At 47.2% G+C, this 13,155-nt stretch overlaps 1 pseudogene; it reads right to left on the reverse strand.

The window, feature by feature from the left end:
- Window positions 1–1,598: 1,598 nt before the first annotated feature.
- LOC123125916 (L-type lectin-domain containing receptor kinase SIT2-like) lies at window positions 1,599–11,457 on the reverse strand (annotated as a pseudogene).
- Between the last annotated feature and the right edge of the window lie 1,698 nt (window positions 11,458–13,155).

Genomic DNA, 13,155 nt, shown 5'->3' on the forward strand with positions numbered 1-13,155 from the left:
TGCATTATGCATGCACGCTAATTACAACTTTAGCTACTAGCTTTTGTACTGACGTATATCTCCCTTCTGATAATTATTTCTATAAAACCAAAGTGCAAACGATCAATCTATTTGTGTCACTGTATTCTACATGATGAGCTCTACAAATAGAGTACAATATTAAATATATTGTTTCTTTCATAATTTTTTAGACATGCGTGGGACCCACAACGTCATGTGGTAGCACTTTGATAAATCAAACTTATATTTTCTCTCATATCTGGCTGTGTTTATTTGCATGCTGGTCCATCACAGCTCGAACAAATAAATTGAGATTTTTTGGGTACAAAAATCCGTCAAACACGAACGAAAATGACGGCACATCGCCCTTCAAACACGAAAAGAAAAGCTGACTTTTAAAGTAGACATTAAATTTTACATTGATACCTGTAATTTGAGTTTGTGGCCTTGTATATAAAAATGGAGGGAGTAGTAGAGAATAGACCAAACAAATATGGATTATATTTGCTAAAAATTTAAACCATTGAGTTCTTATCGAAAAGAAGTTTTCCGTGGTATAATTTTGAAGTCACAAAAATATATATTACTTATGGTTAAAGTTTGATTTATTCATTGATGAAATGGAGGGAGTAAATGTGCAAGTGAAGGAAACGTTTTTACTACTACAAAGCGTAAAGCAAGTGGGTACGCTTTCGCTGGTCGCCCTCTGCTTCGTTCTCTGGTTTCACATGGGTGGAGCTCCCCTGCGGCGGAGCTCGGCGGCTGGTGAGGTGAGGCCGCGGTCGATTGCGCCGGCAGATCCTGGACGGCGTCCACTGCGGTCGGATTTCGACGAGCGGTGGCCCAGCTGCAGCAGGAGGCTCCCCCGGTTCCAGCGGGCGGCAGCCCGATGCCGACGAGACCCGGCGGCCTGACCGCGACGGGGAGGACTCTGGCTACGAGGTAATCGCAATTTCTGAAGCTCGAATCTAATTAGCGCGCGCTAAGAGTAGCACCAGGAATAGATTCAGTTTGCACACAAACGTGTCTGAAACTGTGAGTGCACAACCATATCTGAAATCCCTGCGTGTCGACCCGTTGGCTGGGCAGCTAAGGTTAGCTGCCAGCCCATCCAAGTTCAAGCCTTCTTTGACGCGCGGTGCTCGCAGAATTTTCCTATAAAAAAAGCCAACAAGGATTAGCCCTTGGATTGTCTCATTTTCAATTTGAACAGCAAGCTAACACAAATCCGTACAATTCTCACACACATGAAACAAAGCAAAATGTTTCCGATTTCCCAAAGCAAGTCGCACAGAAGGGTTCGAAAAGCAAACATACATAAAGCCATCGAATTAATACATACTTCCTCCGTTCCAAAATAGATGACTCAACTTTATACTAAAGTTGAGTCACTATTTTGAAACGGAGAGAGTACAACCTTATGCGCATCTGAATGAAAATGTTGTACATACTTTATACATGTATAAGTGATCATTTTTTTTGCGGGGTATGTATAAGTGATCATCCGCTGCACGTTTATTTCTAGGACATAGTACTGCATTTGATATGGGTGCTCATACTGAACAGCGTAAGTATTCAGCGATGAAATACTGTAGGCATCATCTTCCTCCTGAGAGGCCAGACATCGTGCAGAAGCTCGACGTGATTTGTGGATATGACATGATGAATGCATTCGATCCGTTGTTTGTTGCCAATGGCGCCATATTCAAGCTCAGTACCGTCTTCCTCAGCTCGGGTAGTGGCATGTCACCGTCGAGGTATTGCATAAATTCCCGTATCCTAGGCCTTGAGCCAGGAAACGGGTGCGAGCACAGAAGTCCCAGCTTTAATGCAATGCATGCCTCATCAACGCTGTAGTCACATTGCAGCCTAGTATCCACTGTCTCGATAAGCGATTCATTGTTCCAATGCACGAGTACCCAATCTACCAAGAAAACTTCATTTCCGTTTGCATTTATCTGGACAGGTTTTTGACCGCAAGCAACCTCAAGTCTCAAGAAGGAACATGCCGAAGGCAAAAACATGTATGAGGGGATGCCTTCCCTGTCCGCAGTAGCTCGGCGGCAAGGTATCCCTTGGTATCAACCACATGTGTGGTTTGTGGTCTGTCGAGCAGGTGGCTCCACGATCTCCTTCCCCTAGTACTACCGTTGGCGATACCCGCTTGACGTTACCCTTCTTCACCGGCAATAAGGGAAGGGCGTGGGAGCCGGGAGCATTCGCCTCGGGAGAGGACTACGGAGGAGCTTATCGCTTTTGGTGGGATCACGGATCCGGTGACGGCTGGCAGGCGTGTCAGCAACCGGATCCAGGGACAGCCGGATGCAGATGACCTGTAGCTAGCGCGCGCCAAGAGGGCGGCCAAGCTTCGAGATGTCGAGGCAACTACAGGTATGTCTTTCGATAAGAGTTGTTCAATTATGCATTTCACCGGTAATGAGATTGTTGATAAGGCAAACGACTTAGGTATATCTTTGGGTTCAAATGAGAAGGAGGTTGTGAAATCTGTAAATGATCTTTTAGACTTAGAAGCGGAGCGGGCTTCTGAAATAATTCGGAATCTCGCATCAGTCAAACCTATGAATGACGATGACATGAAGAATTTAGGAATGGCTGCTCTTGAAAACATATGTAACAATCTCTTGCCTAGTAAGGAGGCCGAAGATGAGGAGGGGTCGGAGACTAAGGACACTGTAGAGCCTCTAATGATGGAGGGCACTGTCTCGTGTCTTGACGAGTCTACGTTCCCGAAGGGTGATGGGGAGAAGCCCAAGTGACCCTGAAAACAGAAAATATATCCTACTTCGGCGGTTCGTAGAAGTGCTAGGGTTAATCTTAAGAAAAAAATTCCATGATGACTTATGAAAGGGATCTTTTGGAATAGCAGAGGTCTAGCTGACTTGGCTAAATGAAGGTTCTTGGCAGAGACAACGATAGAGCAAAAATTAGATTTTATTGAGCTACTGGAAACACGACGGGATAATTTCACCTCACAGTTCCTTGGAACTTTATCTGGAGGAATTGATTTTGATTGACACGTCTTACCTCCTAGAGGAAGATCCAGTGGGATATTACTAGGGGTTCGGTGTGAAACACTTGAGGTGCTTAACGTGGTTCGGGGAGATTTTGCGGTCAAGTTTAGGGTGAGATCAAAATTGGATGGCTTCTGATGGTCTCTAATTGATGTATATGGGGAAGCACAACCCGAACTCAAACCAGACTTTTTAGCCGACTTGGTGCGGATCTGCAGTGATGGAACTCTGCCAATCCTAGTCGGAGGGGACTTTAACATAATTCGGAGGAGAGATGAAAAGAACAATGACAATTTTGATGGACGGTGGTCTATGATGTTTAACATGATTACTGAGAGTCTTAATTTGAGAGAAATTGAGCTCACCGGTAGACAATTTACATGGGACAATTCGTTGCCCACTCCGACTTATGAGAAGTTGGATAGGGTGCTCGCTAGTGTGGAATGGGAACAAAAGTACCCACTGGTGTCGGTTCATGCGATGCAGAGGGTGATCTCAGACCACACACCACTTCTTGTAGACTCAGGAGAGGCTACACATATTGCGAACAAGAATGCTTTCTCTTTCGAACTAGGTTGGTTCGAGAAAGAAAACTTTTTGGAGATCATTGCACGCGAATGGGCAAATCCTGTTAGTGGAAGAGCTAGTATTGAGAGATGGCAAAATAAAATCAGACATCTGAGACAGTTTTTGCGAGGTTGGGCCAGAAACGAGAGTGGGATATACAGACAAGAAAAAGAACGACTCACTCAATTAATTGAAGCGCTAGATTTAAAAGTTGAAGTTAACCTTCTTACGGTGAATGAGAAAAGCTCCAAGTCCGAAGCTGAGCAAGGATTACGAGCTCTTCTTAAAGAAGAGGAGCTCAAGTGGGCATTGTGCACTAAAGTGCTTAAGGTTGTCCAAGGGGATGACAATACACAATTCTTCCATATGATTGCGAATGGTAAACATAGGAAGAAGAAAATAATACAGCTTGAACATGACGAGGGGACAATTGTGGGGCATGAGAATCTGAAAGCTTATATCTCTAATTATTATAAACAACTTTTTGGGCCTCTGGAAGCAAGCACGGTGGCCCTAAATGAATATGTTATTGGAGATATCCCTCAGTTGCGGGCAGAGGAGAATGATATTCTATCTGCACCGTTTACTGAGAAAGAGGTTCTAGATGCAATCTCACAAATGAAACCAAATAAAGCACCGGGACCAGATGGGTTTCCAGCTGAATTCTATAGGAAATATTGGCATATTATTAAGGATGATCTTATGCCTATGTTTCATGATTTTTTAACGGTCATTTATGAAAGTGCGTTAAGTCGACTAGAAGGGGGGTGAATAGGCGATTTTTATGAATTCTTCACTGAGGAATTTCAGGGTGAGGAAATTCCTTAGCGAAGAACTACTTGCAGCGGAATAAGTACTTGGATGCAAACATAACAGAACATAAACATGGTCATCATGATGAAATAAAAACAAGCACAGAGTACAGAAAGCGTAAACATAGGATAAACGGGATGAATACAAACAGACCGAAGAAATTGAACTAAGGAAATTGAGAAAGTCTTCAGTCAAAGTCTTCAAACAGATATGAACAAATACACAACACAGTAATGAGGAAATGAAAGAGTTGAGGAAATAGAACCAGTAGGCTTGGTGAAGACAATGATTTGGTAGACCAGTTCCATCTGCTGTGACAGTTGTACGTCTGGTTGGAGCGGCTAGGTATTTAAACCTGAGGACACACAGTCCTCACCGTATTCTCCTTGAGCTAAGGTCACACAGACCTCGCGCCAAACACTCGTGGTAAGTCTTCAGGTGACTTCCAAACCTTCACAAACTCGTTCACTCGGCGATCCACAATTTCCTCTTGGATGCTCAGACCATGACGCCTAACCGTCTGAAAGATGCACAGTCTTCAAAGGTAACAAGCATTGCATCCACGCAGAATCAATCTCTTCAGTGATGCTCAATCACTTTGGGTTTGTAAGTGTTTGGGTTTGGGTTTTCCTCACTTGATGATTTTCGCTCAAAGTCCTCGGAGGATGGGATGCTCTCAAATGACAAGTGTCAGTTTCTCTCGGAGCAGCCAACTAGCTAGTGGTTGTAGGGGACGGCTATTTATAGCCTAGGGAGCAGCCCGACATGAAAAGACATAAATGCCCTTCAGTGACCTGACCGTTAGGTGGGTAGATATTTTGGGACAGCTGGCGCGTAGCACAGCAACGGTCGGAAATTTGACTATCAAATTCCTCAGGGCTATCATGTTCCTCACTTGTAGGCAATCCGCACTGGCGAATTCCTAACTCCTCAGTCAGAACAAAATCCTCAGTGACCAGAAGAACTTCGTCTCTGTCACTGAAGAAATTGACTGAACTGTATGAGATTTCCAATGGCTTCACTCGAAGGGATTGGTAGGTGTAGGATTTTGAGTTGAGCATCACTTGGAAAATTTTCCTTAGTATTTCCTCGACCCCCTTTAACAGTACGGTGTTTCCTATGACTCAAGAAAGAGAAAATGAAACTACGAAAACAAAAGTCTTCACGCTTCATGTTCCTCGCATGAAATCCAAGTCTTCAAGGTCACACCAATTTCTTCACTTTCAAAGTCTTCAGAAAGTCTTCAGAAATCCAAAGTCTTCAGTTGAGGACAATCATTTTTAGGGGTCGACTTTCTCTGTAAATATCAAACTCCTCATAGATTTATAGACCTGTGTACACTCACAAACACATTAGTCCCTTAACCTATAAGTCTTCAATACACCAAAATCAAGGGCACTAGATGCACTTATAATTTAGAGCTGTTTCATCTTAACTTTGGTATGATTACGCTATTGCCAAAGAAAGAAGAGGCAGTTCGGATCGAACAATTCAGGCCAATATGTCTTCTTAACGTGAGTTTCAAAATATTCACGAAAGTCGGTACCAATAGATTGACACAGATTGCTCACTCAGTGGTACAACCGAGTCAGACAGCGTTCATGCCAGGGCGACACATACTTGAAGGGGTGGTCGTTCTGTATTAAACGCTTCATGAAATTCATTCGAAGAAGCTAGATGGGATTATCTTCAAAGTAGATTTTGAGAAGGCATACGATAAAGTTAAGTGGCCTTTCCTTCAGCAGGCAATGCGCATGAAAGGATTTAGTGAGGCCTGGCGGAACCAAAAGGGTAGTGTCGGAATCAAGGTTAACGAAGATATTGGTCACTACTTTCAGACACACAAGGGATTGAGACAAGGGGATTTCATGTCTCTCCTTTTTAATATAGTGGCCGATATGTTGACCATTCTTATTGGTAGGGCCAAGCAAAACGGTCAAGTGGAGGGGTTAGTCCCTCATCTGGTCGATGGGGAGTCTCCATCTTACAGTACGCTGATGACACTATCTTATTCATGGAACATGACATTGCAAAAGAACGCAATATGAAACTCATATTATGTCTCTTCGAACAATTGTCTGGGCTAAAGATAAACTTTCACAAGAGCGAGTTGTTCTGCTTTGGGAAGGCCAAAGAAGAGCAAGACACCTATAGACAACTGTTCGGGTGTGAATTAGGTTCTTTGCCATTCAGTTATTTGGGCATACCAATTCATCACCGTAAGTTATTCAATAAACAATGGAAGTGCATCGAAGATCGAATTGAAAAAAAAGCTTAGTTGTTGGAAGAGCAAGCTTATGTCATATGGAGGTGGCTTGTACTGATTAACTCGGTACTGACTAGTATGCCGATGTTCCTATTATCGTTCTTTGAGGTACCGAAAGGGGTGCGGAAGCGACTTGATTTCTTCAGATCTCGATTCTTCTGGCAGTCAGATGAGGCCAAGAGGAAATACCGCCTTGCGCGGTGGGATATTCTTTGCCGACCCAAGGACCAGGGGGGTCTCGGTATTGAGAACTTAGAAATCAAGAATAAATGCCTTATTAGTAAATGACTCTACAGGTTAGAGACAGAGCCGGAAGGTATGTGGACACAGATTCTTCGCAATAAGTATTTGCAGTCGAAAACGCTCGCCCAGGTTACCATGAGACCAACTGACTCGCCATTCTGGAAGGGACTCATGAGAACGAAGGACTTGTTCTTTCGTAGGGTCAAATTCTTGGTTGGCAATGGGATGTCAACAAGATTTTGGGAGGATACGTGGTTAGGAGAGACGCCCCTAGCCGTACAATATCCCACCCTTTATAACATTATGCAACGTAAAGAGGATTATGTAGGCACAATATTTCAAACGATTCCCTTGAATATTCAGTTCAGACGTGCGTTAGTTGGTGAGCGATGGACTGCCTGGATGCACTTGGTTCGGAGATTGATTGATGTTCAATCATCTGACCAACCGGATTCGACGCACTGGAAGTTAGCTAGAAATGGGGTATTTACGGTGAAATCTTTCTACATGGATTTGATTAATTCTGGCCCAATCTCAAGATCGTTACACATTTGGAAGGTTAAGGTTCCCTTGCGTATTAAAATTTTTATGTGGTTCGTCCACAAGCAAGTAATACTCACCAAGGATAACTTAATAAAGAGGCGATGGGTAGGTAGTTCACGTTGTTGTTTTTGTGATCATGATGAAACAATACAACATCTATTCCTTGAATGCCCACTTGCCAAATTGCTTTGGAGAACGATTCATATAGCATTTAACGTTTCTCCTCCAGTTGATATAGACTCGTTGTTTGGAACGTGGCTAGCTGGGGTTGAGCATATTACTGCGGCTCGTATCCAGATTGGAATATGTGCGCTTCTTTGGGTTATATCGAACTGTAGGAATGATATGATTTTTAACAGACAACACACTTTAACTTTCTTGCAGGTCATCTTCAGAGCTACCGCATGGATCCGTACGTGGTCCTTACTCACTCCTATGGACTCCAGGGAGCCTTCGGTTACTGGGTGCAACCAGTGGGAGATGGTAGCACGGGCTATATTCAACCGGTTCGGATGGCGGTCGCATAACATGATAGGAGTCTAGGGAGCTTATCTTTTACATTGCCTTACCGGTTGCGATTTTGAGCATGTACTTTTCATTTCTTTGTTTCGCTCCGCTTGCGAGCTATAATATTTTTATGACATTGTGCTACTTTGAGGATTTTTAATAAGATGGCTGGATACATCATTATGATGCAGAAGCCGGGGGTACGCCTCCATTTCCAAAAAAAAGTTCCATGCTCATATAACCTTGCAAGGCCAAAGTCACCAAGCCGCCCATTCATTTCATCATCCAGGAGTACATTGCTTGCCTTGATGTCTCTGTGGATTACTATTTTCTCCCAGTTCTCATGGAGATAAAGCAAGCCGGTAGAAATGCCCTTGATTACTCGAAACCTCTGAACCCAATTCAAAATGGCCTTTTGCTCTTCATAGTGTAGATATTCTACCATTTGGCATGTAGTTATTGTTAAGGAGTATTAGTATAGGTCTAGGAGTCCTTATTAGTCTATGTTTAGTTTTCTTATGTCATAAGTCATGTGTAATATATATATGCCCCTTGGACATTCAATAAAGTTATGTTGCTTTCCTAACAGTTATAAACCAGAAACAGTTCACCTTTTTCCGGCAATAGCCAAGTAGCTGCACAAGGTTGCGATGGCGGAGTTGACCGATGCTAACAACCTCGGTGACAAATTCTTTCATCCCCTGTCTTGACTCATGAGGCATCCTCTTCACAACAATCTCCACATTAGAAGATGGAAGCACTCCCTTATATACTTTCCCAAAACCCCCTTCTCCAAGTAGGTGTTTGTTCTTGAACTCTCCTGTAGCATGGAATAAATCCTTGTATGAGAACCGATATGGACCAAACTCTCCCTCCCAATCCTCACGCACCACAGCATACGTCACCTAATCACAACTAGAGTGACAAGAGTGCCCATAGCGAGGATCAATATTGCAGTGGCTATTGGTAGCACGATCTCTTCTCCTCTCCCTCCGCGTCGTCTCCCGCGAGGAGGCCCGGAGGCCATCCCCAACCCTCGCCGCCGCTCCCTCCTCCCCCCTCCTCCTCCCTCGCCGCCGCCCAGGGGCGCGGCCAGGCGAAGCCCTGCCGCTGCCGGCGGCGGCGGGGCCCCTTTGTCTCCCCGCTCGGGCGGTGCTGGCGCGGGCCGGTGCCCCGGGCCGGGTCGTGGCGCTGCGGCCGGGCTCCATGGCGGCGCGGCGGGCTGGGGCGGCTCCCTGTCGTCCCTTCCTCCCCCCGCGGCGGGCGGCTAGGCGGGTGGCGCGCGCGTGCCCGAGACGGCGGCGTCTCCTGTGCGGCCAGATCTGGCCCATGGCGGCGCGGGCTGCGGGTGGCCACCTCTGCCGTGGCCGCGGCAGGTGGTGGTGGCACCGTGGCAGTTGGTGGTGGTGGTGCGGGCTGGAGGTTGGAGACGGTGGCCGCGGCGGCTCTTCCGGATCTGGCCTCTCGGCGGCGCGGGCCACGACGGCTAGGGCTGCTGGCGGCGGCCCTGACCGAGGCCCCCTCGGCTGGTCGGGGTGGCGGCGCAGCGGCGGTGGCTCTGGTGGTGCGTGCCCGGCGGCTCCGGCGCTTGGAGCTCGCCGGGCGTGGCTGCTGCTCCGGCCGTGGGCGGTAGGTCTCGGTGGCCTACCGGTGTCGTGGCGGCTTCACGGTGGCTCGATGGATCTGTCCGCGGCAACGGCCGGCTCTCCGGCGTCGGTTTGTCTGCGTTCGGGCCGTCTCGACCTTCACCCCATCTCCTCGTCTCCCGGGCCTCCTCCCATCAAAGGGCTGGTCCTCTCCCAGCTGCGGTCCACCGCTCGTCTCGCGCCCGATGCCGCAGGACAGAGCTCGTCTCGCGCACGATGCAGCAGGACCGAGCTCGTCTCGCGCACGATGCAGCAGGACTGACCTCGTCCCCCTCTCGTTGCTGCAGGACCGAGCTCATCTTGCGCTTGGGGCAGCAGGATGGGTCGGTGGATGCCAGTTCTGGCCGACCTATTGGGTCTCAACGCTGGGGGTCGCCCAGGGGCGCGAAAGGTGAGATCTTTCCGCCCGTCTCTTTCGTTGGGGTGCGGCGGGTCACGGGTGAGGTGGTGTCGAGGTCTTGGATGCTGGGGCGGCGGCCCTGGTGGTGGTGGTTGCGCGGTGCTCTTGGACAAAGCCCGTGCCTTGGTGCTGCCCAGTCACCATGGTCGTGTGGGCGGCGTGGTTGCCGGGGTGTGGCGTTCGGTGGCGGTGATTGTTGGCCGAGGTGAAAACCTGCTCTATCTTCGGACGGACCGGCGGCGGCGAAGATCGTTCCCTTCTTGAAGGCGTCGTCGCGGCTTTCATTGCCCGTCATGCGGCTCCGGGGGAAACTCTGATCCTTGGATCGGGCGGTGGCGGCGCTCCGGCGTCGTATCCTTCCTGAAGGCGCCGCCTTGGAGCGCATGGTTCGCCATATGTAGCTTCATATCTTCGGGGCGGTAGTGCTAGGAGTGGTGTTGCTGCGCTCAGCGCCTTTGTATCCTGTCTTGGGTGTGCGTGTGTTGCGGTAGCGTGGCGTGTGGTTGTACTGGATGCTCGTGGTTTGGTGCTTTATATATAAAGCGGGGCGAAAGCCTTTTTCAGTATTGGTAGCATGATTTCCAAGAGCTTTGGCTGGGCCTTGGGGCCAATAAGAGGCAACTTGGGAAGCTTGGAGATGTCAATGGATGGAGCTGGTCTATTCATGCCAAAGCTCCAGCCCATCACGTACTGATGGGTGTTGCGAGAATATGAGGCTGAGAATCCAATGTATGAAGCTGAGCCGCAGAGAACAGTTGAGAGATCATAGGTTGCAGAGAGAAGTGGCCTTGATGGTTTGCCCATGTTGATTGGAGCCAATGTCACATTGATCTGCGTATCACCCTCGTCGTAGTCCACCCACAGTTGCATAGCCTTGGTTCCATTCAGCATCATGTTGTTGAAGGCACCACCCTCGTCTTCATAAAAGCCAGCTGTTCTGGGTTGCAAGGAGACTGCACTGTTGATGTTGATGCCGATGTGGTTGTCGTTGATGTCTTGGAGCTCAACATGTTTGAAGGTGTCGAGTTCGACCATGAAGATGTGATTTCTTGTGTTGCCATTGTTCTTCTCGTTGAGTAGGCCAAAGTACTTGGCTCCTTGTGCATCAGAGAAATTCGTTGCGGGGGCGATGAAGAAGGCCATGCCTGCGTAAGAGATGAACATGCTGAAAACTACATTGACTGAGAAGGATTGGACTTTACCACCGGGTGACTTGCGGAAGTGAAGAGGAGTAGGGTAGAAGGCATGACCGTTGACACCAGTCGTGCCATTGGACAGATCAAGAAGGCCACCATATGTCACCACGGCACAGCCGTCAAGGGTTAGGCTGGGTTGTTGGTTGAAGCCGGAGACGAGAAATTGATCATCACCGGAGGCCAAGGTTGTGACTACAAGACCAAAGAGGAAGATGAAGTACTGAAAGAAGGATGTATGCTTCATGGCAGGACTTGCAAGCTGCAACTCAACAAGTGGCAGGACTTGTGGGCAACCGAGACAGTTTATAGTTTCAGGCAGCATTCCGTGGTGCAGTAGTTTATACTGTATAATAATTACCTTGCACCATCCGTACGAAGTCTGTCTCTTTTTCGAACCGGGCTTTTCCCCTTTCCATTACTTTCATAACGGAAATACAGAGTCTCAGAAACTGAAACCAGCACGGCTAGAGAGAAAGAGGAAAAAGCGAGTTCGGGGCAACACCAGGAAACCCACTATCTGTGCCTGTCATCGGAACAACAGATCATGGGGCGAAAACCTGAGTGTCACCCAAAACCGCACTACGAACACCTACGCAAAGTATCACCAGTCTTACAGACACCACCATCAGGCACCAGTCCACAACGGCCATAACAAAACAACCCAAAAGAACTACCAGAACACCCACAGCAAGGACCAAAAGACACCACCCTGTTCATCCAGCACACGAGACTCCAGGATGCATCGACGGCTCTTCTTCGCCAAAACACCAGAGACTTATTGATCAGGGTCCGCAACGTCTTCTTCCTCAGTTCCCATCACGTCCGTCCCTAGTTGAAATCGGGGGACCGCAAAGCAGCAGCATCTGTGTTGTTTTCTCCTTCAGCATCTCCGCTCCTTTTGTCACCATCTCCCCTATCTCTGGTTTCTGGAGACCTGCCTAGTACATCAAAAAGGCACAAGCTGTAAATACAATTTCAAATGGAGAGTTAATCCATTTGAGTTCGAAAGTGGCTCGGTTCCTGGCCAGCCAAATAGCCCAACATATAGCAGCCAAGCCAACGGTGTATATTTTGTCCAGCCCAGGTAAGAAACTATACATCCACACATAGTATTGCCAGATAGTATTAGGGCAGCAATCAGTTCCAAGCACGGAACCTACAGTTCTCCACACCACCCTGGAAACAGGGCACAAGAACATCAAGTGTTGAGTTGTTTCTGGTTGGTCACAAAAAGAACAGCAAGAATCCCCTGGCCATAATCTTTTTTTCATGTTGTCCCTAGTCAGGATGGCATTCTGTCTCTGTTTTATTAATAGTTGATGGAGACAGCGATATTTCTTTGGCTTATTGTCAACAACACCTTCGAATCGATTTTAAGGAACACCCTCATATATTGTCAGTCTCTATATTAAGTTACTGTAGCCTGTCGTAAAGACAATGCCGAGTAGTTCAGATTAATTTCTTGGCATAGGGAGTTCCGCAGCGGGTGTGTACGTGTAGTGGTGTATGTTTTTGTTTTGTACCCTTAAAATATCTCCTACGGAATCATATTTCATACTTGCACATAAGCATCGTGTAGCACTTCTGGTTTCATCCATCCAAGATTTGTAAACACCGTAAGCCTAAGAAAATTCTCTAACTAAGTCAATGATTTGTTGGATTTGGATGGAGATATGATGCTAGTCTAATTTGAGCATCCCTGTTCCGTTGCAGCAAAGGCAGAGGATCTCAATCAACCTTTTGTAGTCTTTTATCAAGTCAAATGGGCCGGAATGAAATTCAACAATTGCATTTAAAGATGGAAAATAACTGAAAATGAAGCTTCATGATAAGTGTAAAGCTTTGACCAGTACTCCCTCCGTTCCCAAATATAAGTCTTTCTAGAGATTCCGACAAGTGACTACATACGGAGCAAAATGAGTGAATCTACACTTTAAAATAT

The sequence above is a fragment of the Triticum aestivum genome, chromosome 5D (assembly GCF_018294505.1).
Source record: "Triticum aestivum cultivar Chinese Spring chromosome 5D, IWGSC CS RefSeq v2.1, whole genome shotgun sequence".
NCBI lineage: Eukaryota > Viridiplantae > Streptophyta > Magnoliopsida > Poales > Poaceae > Triticum > Triticum aestivum.